Source organism: Diaphorina citri, unplaced genomic scaffold, assembly GCF_000475195.1.
Source record: "Diaphorina citri unplaced genomic scaffold, Diaci psyllid genome assembly version 1.1 scaffold407, whole genome shotgun sequence".
In the NCBI taxonomy this organism is placed as follows: domain Eukaryota; kingdom Metazoa; phylum Arthropoda; class Insecta; order Hemiptera; family Psyllidae; genus Diaphorina; species Diaphorina citri.
This window is the reverse complement of record NW_007377842.1, coordinates 119,607-128,574: the sequence shown is the minus strand read 5'-3', so window position 1 is coordinate 128,574 and position 8,968 is coordinate 119,607. Positions and strand designations below refer to the sequence as shown.

At 41.9% G+C, this 8,968-nt stretch overlaps 1 long non-coding RNA gene across 1 annotated transcript; it reads left to right on the top strand.

Moving 5' to 3' along the window:
- The first annotated feature begins 7,519 nt into the window (after positions 1–7,519).
- On the top strand, positions 7,520–8,390 carry LOC113467122. Its single transcript, XR_003391306.1, has 2 exons — positions 7,520–8,025; positions 8,104–8,390. It is a non-coding gene; the product is annotated as an uncharacterized LOC113467122 (long non-coding RNA).
- Positions 8,391–8,968: the final 578 nt, after the last annotated feature.

Below are 8,968 nucleotides of genomic sequence, written 5' to 3'. Positions count from 1 at the left end.
CATGAATTCTATGGCAAATCGAGGAACTGGTGGTAGAAGCCGTGGAAATCGCCTCTGTAGAATACCAATCTGCAGTGAGAATAACCTTGTAGAAACGATTCCACATATCCGCGGTGTATGTCCCAAGTCCGAATTGTTAAGAAATTCAGTTCACCACAAAATTAGAACCGCCACTGCTGACCTATTTCGTCAGAAAGGTTGGGAGGTACATGAAGAGGTTCACTGTGAAGCTCTTGATGCTAACGGAGCCATCCAGAACCGCAGAGCCGACATCATTGCGATCAATAGGCGAACCAACACAGGCATGATCATTGACCCCACATTACGTTGGGAATCCAATGTAGAAGATCAAGACACAAAGATTGACTCTGAGAAGAAAGACATATACGAGCCAACTATACCATATTTCAAGGACAAGTATGGAATTCCCAACTGGAGTGTTCATGGGCTTTGGTTTGGTGTTAGAGGAACAGCCTCCCCACTCTTGGTGAAATTCTTCAGAGACCAGAACCTGAAAAGGAATGACCTGAAAGAACTATGCCTAACAGTTTTAAGGGATACTCTCCATATTATCCACAGGCACCTTTATACTTAGGTTCACCAATGTAGATCTACCTATAAATATTGTATTTTATGTTTCTTGACTTGCCCATTGATATATTATATTTATAATACCTTCACTTTTTACTTTCTTTTTTTTCTTCCCCCTCATCTGATTTTATTCTTCCCCCATTAACATAATTCCTTACACATCATATATTTTCAATATCATTTTTTTTTTTATCTTATAATATCTAATCTCCCAATAACTTCCAGTCTGATAGGTATACTGTGTCAATGGGCAACTCAAAATATTTGAGCAGTTCTAAATAAAGATTTATTTTGTTTCTCTCTCTTAAATATTAGATAGTATTACCCTACAGTATTACAGTCAGGTCTGGAGCACGCTACGCCACTGCTCTCTCAAAAGTGATTTCAATTCAGAAAATCTCCAATAGGTGAGAGATCAAGGTAGTGGTTAGGTTATACATACCTACATAGGGCTAGGCTATAGGTTAAGCTAAGCTTGAAAAATAGAACAAAAAAAAAAAATCGAAAGAAATCTTTTTTTTTTTTCCTTTCTATTGTTCAAGCTTAGCCAACCTATTCTAGACACAATAATTCCCATTTGGGTTTTAACTAAATGGGAAGTATTGTGTCTCATAAGGCCTTATCGTCCCGAAATCGAAGAAAGAAGGAAGAAAGGAAGACCAAGATGCTGTATGGGAAGAGATTTTATAGAGAAGATGGCATACCTACCTAAGTAATATCAAAAATCTTTAAAACAGCATTTCTGTACCCAATTTCCTAGATAATATTGGAATTGAATTTATTTATTTAGCATAAATGGCTATTATCTTACAACATTAAACATAGCCGCACGCGGGGGCGGCAGGTGTTGCTACCGGCATCTGGGTGGTTGAGGAGACTCCTGCTTGTGGAATTTTTAGTGGTCTAAAGTCATGGTTAGGTGCGTCTGAGTGTTTGTAACGCTTGTGGCTCGTCATACCGGATTTCGTGTAATACACCACCTGCCGCCCCCGCGACCATCTCCAGTCAACACACATGCCCGCGCTGTGGGCGGACATGCAGATCAAAGGCCGGACTGACAAGTCACATGAGGAGCTCAACATGCCTGGGACCAATTGGGACAACTGCGGCAACATCGGATCGATGAAACGCCCTATATCATGTATGTATGTATGTATTATACAGGCCCACCAACAACAACGCCTACAAGTAAGCCAGCCCAACACCGCTCAACTCTGTGAAATCTGCGGATTTCAGACCAACACGAAATCCGGTATGACGAGCCACAAGCGTTACAAACACTCAGACGCACCTAACCATGACCTTAGACCACTAAAAATTCCACAAGCAGGAGTCTCCTCAACCACCCAGATGCCGGTAACAACACCTGCCCCTCCCCGCGACCATCTCCAGTCAACACACATGCCCGCGGTGTGGGCGGACATGCAGATCAAAGGCCGGACTGACAAGTCACATGAGGAGCTCAACATGCCTGGGACCAATTGGGACAACTGCGGCAACATCGGATCGATGAAACGCCCTATATCATCATGTATGTCTCCATGTCACTGGCTGTATTCGCTTAGTCCATGGACTACTGGGTGCAGTCATTGGAGGTTGACAGTGTAACTGGCCGCAAAACCAGTGCCACTTTAAACAATTCAGAGCACAATTTCGTCTCTCTTCAAAAATCTTCAAACATGGCGTACTTTGAAAACATAACGGATAATGAGTAGTGTTTACATAAAGTGGAACTTTGAGCAGGGATGTTTGGTATGTGGAGATCATATTATTCTTCTCGATCGAAATAAGTAGGAGTAATAACTCTGAATCTCATCCTCCATTGGGAAGCAGTCTCACGGATTCATGCAGATCACTTGCTGGACTTCGCAGTCACCAGAGAAACGCCATCTGTAGAAGAGCATTGGAGGAGCAGGAATCGTCGGCCACGACGGATACCTAGAGTATGTATGTATGTATGTATGTATGTATGTATGTATGTATGGATGTATGTCTGTCTGTCTGTCCATCTGTCTGTCTGTCTGTCTGTCTGTATGTATGTATGTGGAATATACGAACTGCTTTCAAGCTGCTCGAAGAATCTGCCAGAGACAAATAAGAGAACTCAAAGATCATAGGTGGAGCGAAGAAACAACCAAAGAACTACAAGAATACATGAACACCCAAGACACATATAACCTATACAAAGAAATTAGATCATTGGTCGGACCAGTCAAAAGACCACTCAGCGTAATAGAAAATGAAGCTGGAGAACCCCTGCACAACAAAGAGGACAGATTAAATCGCTGGAAAGATTATTTCAACGGGCTATACAATACAACACACAATACCGTGTTAACATAAGCCACCACACCAAGCTTTGAATCCAGTGTTCAGCTGAAAGATGACCCGCCTACCAGAGAAGAAATCGAAAAAGCCATAAACCAAATGAAAAATAGGAAAAGTCCAGGAATAGATTCGATTACTGCTGAAATGCTAAAAGCGGGGGGAGCGGAAACTGTCAAATTTCTAACCCACCTAATAAAACAAATCTGGGAAAAGAAAAGCTTACCTCAAGACTGGAAAGACGGATGCATAGTCCCTATACATAAAAAGGGTGCGAAAGCTAAATGTGATAATTATCGGGGAATCTCTTTGCTCTCCATTCCCGGCAAAGTGTTGACACGCGTCATTTACAATCGACTCGTTTGGCATGTGGACGAAATTCTGAGTGAATCTCAAGCGGGTTTCAGATCTGGCCGCTCTACAATCGACATGATGTTTACAACGAGACAACTCATAGAGAAAGCAATTGAACAGAATACCAAACTGTGTATATCCTTTGTAGACATCAGCAAAGCTTTTGATTCCATCCATCGTTCTACTCTGTTTAAAATCCTTGAAATCATCAAATGTCCACCAAATATGACCGCCATACTCAAAGAACTTCACACCAACACGAGATCGCGCGTCAAAACTGAGAATAGCCTAACAGATGAATTCGAAGTCCAGTCCGGTGTCCGTCAAGGCTGCATTATAGCTCCGATGCTCTTCATACTCTACATGCACGTCATCATAAGCAACATGAAGAACAAGTTCCAAAGAGGGGTAAACATCCAGTACAGAAATGACTCCAACATGTTTTCAAGAAGAGGCTTAAAAATAAGCACAAAAAAAGAAAAAAAAAATCCATAAATCCATAATGGCACTGTAGGTACATATGAGAGAATAAGATGTCCTGTTTTTCTGAGGCTCATATCAATCTTGAAGTACCAAACCACCAACTCTTGGAAGTGGCAAACTACATATGATAAGAACAGGTATCCAAGCTACTGTCGGCAATAATAACCAGCTGTTGACACATACGTAATGATTATCTATGGAAAAAACTATGAATCATTCGTGTTGAATGTAACATACTTAGGGTCCATATGGTATAAACTGTGAACCAAATGATAAACACATTTTAAACTTGCAATGCTTGCCTATTTGGTTCTCCCAAAAGTGGCTGGATTGCACGAGGCCTTCTGTGAGTATCACTGGTGTCCAGTAAAGTTCCAGTCCCACTTGTGAGTTTCATCCGATTTTTTCCGAATGTCCTTGTAGGCAATGTAATTTAAATGAGAGTATTCATACTACACACGACACGATTTTTTTTCTGAACGACACAAAATGTCCTTGTAGGCAATGTAATTTAAATGAGAGTATTCATACTACACAGGACACGATTTTTTTTTTCTGAACGACACAAAATGTCCTTGTAGGCAATGTAATTTAAATGAGAGTATTCATACTACACAGGACACGATTTTTTTTTTCTGAACGACACAAAATGTCCTTGTAGGCAATGTAATTTAAATGAGAGTATTCATACTACACAGGACACGATTTTTTTTTTCTGAACGACACAAAATGTCCTTGTAGGCAATGTAATTTAAATGAGAGTATTCATACTACACAGGACACGATTTTTTTTTTCTGAACGACACAAAATGTCCTTGTAGGCAATGTAATTTAAATGAGAGTGTTCCCACCACGCACGACAAGTGGAAACAGGCCTTTAATTGGTCAGTTTTAATTTGATTTGAATCTTTTTTTTTTTTCCGAATGAGGCGCTTTAACATGTTAAATAATGTCGTTCGCGCCGGGTCTCGGTTATTTTATACCATGTGGTACAGGTTTAGGCGTTGGAGGTACAAGAAGAGGGATTCTACGCCGGCGGCATTGTCCTCCAGTGAGGGTGGAGTGTCGAGTGAGTTTCGGATGTTATCATGATGGTGGCAGGATAGGATGTGGCGGACAGAGAGGGCAGCACCGCACTGACAGAGCGGGGGGGCAGTTTTGGTGAATAGGTGGTTGTGAGTGATTCGGGTGTGTCCGATCCTCATCCGCGTCAGGATGACTTCTTGGAACCTTTTGTTCTGGTTGCTGGTGGCCCAATATTCGATCGTTGGTTTGATGGCCTTCAACTTGTTAGTATTTGGAATGTGGTTCCACTGATTTTGCCACTCTGAAGTGATCAAGAAGTTGATGAAAGGCTTCAGGTCCTCAGGAGTACACAGCTTGTAGGAAACTCAACTTTGACCTTCCTTTTAAAGAACATATCCCAGACCGCGAGATCTGGGACAAGGGAGGCCCCGAGTACCTAAATCAACCATTAAATTGGTACACGGATGCATCAAAGTTGAATGGCAAGACTGGAATAGGAGTCTACGGGCCAAAGTGTAAAGCCCGAAAAGCTCTAGGACAACACCCCACTGTATATCAAGGGGAAGTCTATGCCATCTTATTCTGTGCCCAACTGAACCTGAAAAAAGGTCTCAATAAAGCGCATATAAACATAATGTCAGACAGCCAGGCAGCTGTCAAAAAGCTCTAAGTTCCTTTACTTTTGAGTCTAAGCTAACCTGGGAATGTCTAGACACACTCAAGCTATTGGCCAGGAACAACTATGTAACTCTTACATGGGTTCCTGGACATGAAGGCATTGACGGCAATGAAACAGCCGACGAACTGGCAAAAATAGGCACAACATTGCCTTTTGTCGGTCCTGAACCATTCTGTGGCGTCTCCAAAAGCCTCGTCCGTTAGGTAGCGCCACAATGCAAGCGCGCTAGCAGAGCAGAGCGCGCTAACTTTTTTGGAAATCTTTTCTAGATGTTTATTCCAATTAAGTACATATATGATCTAGGGTTATTCCTAGGTATTTAACTTCATTGGAAAGTTCTACTACTGTACCCTCTATGTTTGGGGCTCTAATATTCAGCCTGCCAACACCTGGGAGCAGCCTAAGACGCGTTTCGTTCTTATTTTAACTAATCAGTTAGACATAGCTCTCAGGTGCTGGCCAAAAATTTGGAAGTGTTATTTATACTTCAGAGATGGAAATTGTGGAGAAACGAGAACCACTAAGCCCATTTGATCGACACCATCTTGCTGTTATGTTTAAGGCATTTTGCATGAGGTCAGAAATGACCTCTTCCTATTTGCCTCTGATGATTATAACTACATCATCAGCATAGCCTATGACTTCGTAACCATTACTGGTTAGTAAGTTAAGAAGTTCGTCAACTACCATCTGATGATTATAACTACATCATCAGCATAGCCTATGACTTCGTAACCATTACTGGTTAGTAAGTTAAGAAGTTCGTCAACTACCATGGACCACAGCAAGGGTGATATAACTGCTCCTTGAGGACGATATGTTCCAAGGACGCGACTGTAACAATTTGGTAAAAATCGGATAGTCACCCATCCTGATAATAACCAAAGTCATTGTTGCTTAAACCCTCTTGTGGCTTGAATAGTGACTTTCTCCTTTCCTAGACTAGCCGTTGTAAGGCGGCTTTGAAGCATGGAAATCATCCAGCTTACTACTTGAGGTTCAAGCCCCTTTTTCGTGAGCAGCTCTCTGTATTGAATCATATGAGGTGTTAACAAAGGCGCCTTCTATGTCAATAAATGCAACTAGAGCTATTTCTTTGTCCACCAACGTTTTCTCTAGCCTTTGTACAAGACTGTGCAGAGCAGTCGTGGTGGATTTACCTTTTTTATAGGCAAATTGGTATCTATGAAGCGGTGCCCTCAGCTCGAGTGCGCTTCTGATGTACAAGTCAAGTACCTTTTCCATACTTTTTAGTAGGAAGGAGCTTAAGCTTATGGGTCTCCAAGATTTCGGTAGGTCACTAGGACGCTTTCCTGCTTTTGGAATGAATACCACATTTACTTTTCTCCATGTTTACGGAATATATCCGAAAATAAAACTGTTGATAAATAATCTAGTGAGAATAGGTATAATAACCTCTATACAATTCTGTATTAAGGCTGGAAATACACCGTCCCCCCCAGGAGATTTATAAGGTTTAAAAGAACAAATTGCCCATTTAACCTTGTTTTTACAGAAAATTCTTCCTGCAAGACTCTTTGTTCTGCTTGTAGGCCATATATGGGACCTTTCATGAAGATCAAAGGTATTGTCTGCGGATAGAATTGAGCCTGGGAAGTGTGTGCTCAAGAGCAACTCTAAAGTTTCCCGACTATTTTCTGTGTATTTTCCTTTCTTATTTATAGGGAAGCCAAGTCCATTGGAGTGATCTTTTGCAATTACTTTTTGGAGACGAGCTGCCGTAGGCTGACTATTTATGCCTTCACAGAAGTTCCTCCATGTCCTACGCTTAGATTTACGTAATGCCAGGTTATATTTTGTGAGGGCTTCTTTATATTGATCCCATTCACCTGATTCTTTGGCCCTGTTAAAAAGCCTACGTGGTCAGCTCCCATGGCGTAGTGGTCACTGCGCTCGCCTTGCACGCGGGAGACCCGGGTTCGATTCCCGGCGGGGTCAAGAAATTTGTATGTATGTATGTATGTATGTATGTATGTATGTATGTATGTATGTATGTATGTATGTATGTATGTATGTATGTAAAAGATTTCCAGCTCAACCACAGCGGCAACATGGACATGCCGCAGGCTCTTTGGAAGAACTTGGGGGCTCAAACCACATATGATCCATTGGTCATATGTGGCAATAATAAGACCCATGGTCACTTATGCCTCTATGGTATGGTGACCAAAAACCGAAGAAAAGACAGCCCAAGCCGTATTACAGAAAATCCAACGGTTAGCTTGTCTTAATATAACAGGTGCCATGTGTACCTGTCCTACTGCAGCCATGGAGACCATGCTAGATATGCTCCCTTTATATCTACATGTAAAGAAGGATGCATTGCTCAGTGCTCTCAGGCTCAGTACAACCAAACATTTTAAACCAGGAGACCTGGTTGGCCACCTAAGTATTTTGAAAGAAATACCTTGAGACCCAATGGCCATAACTATGTCGGATGCAATGCCGACAAAACTCAACTTTTTTTTTTTCCGAATGAGGCGCTTTAACATGTTAATTAATGTCGTTCGCGCCGGGTCTCGGTTATTTTATACCATGTGGTACAGGTTCCGAATGAGGCGCTTTAACATGTTAATTAATGTCGTTCGCGCCGGGTCTCGGTTATTTTATACCATGTGGTACAGGTTTAGGCGTTGGAGGTACAAGAAGAGGGATTCTACGCCGGCGGCATTGTCCTCCAGTGAGGGTGGAGTGTCGAGTGAGTTTCGGATGTTATCATGATGGTGGCAGGATAGGATGTGGCGGACAGAGAGGGCAGCACCGCACTGACAGAGCGGGGGGTCAGTTTTGGTGAATAGGTGGTTGTGAGTGATTCGGGTGTGTCCGATCCTCATCCGCGTCAGGATGACTTCTTGGAACCTTTTGTTCTGGTTGCTGGTGGCCCAATATTCGATCGTTGGTTTGATGGCCTTCAACTTGTTAGTGTTTGGAATGTGGTTCCACTGATTTTGCCACTCTGATTTAATTAGGAAGGAGATAAAAGGCTTCAGGTCCTCAGGAGTACACAGCTTGTACTTTTTAGTTTTTTCCTTATAAAATATGACAATTTTTGCGCCATAAATGGCAACGTTGGAAGCGCGACTCGAACAGAATAAGCGGAAGAACAATTTCAATTAGGAAAGGGAGCTGTGACCATCTGGCAACATTGCACTGACCCAAACCGATACCTTTATACATATCTACCTATACCTTTTGTTTTCCTTATAAATGACAATTTTTGCGCCATAAATGGCAACACTGGAACCGCGACTCGGCCAGAATAAGCGGAATAACATTTCAATTTAAAATTCAAGAAGTTTTTGGCTTTACAGTTAGGTTCTGAACTTCGCCAGTTCCAAGCTCGTATCTCTCTATTGGCAACTTTTTCGTATCTACGATCTTTTATACAGGGAATGGCGAATGCTTTTCTTCTCCTTTTTGTTTGTTTCTGTCACTATTTCTTTCGTTATATCCTTTATTTTTTTATTTTTCTTTCCTTCCTTCTTCCTT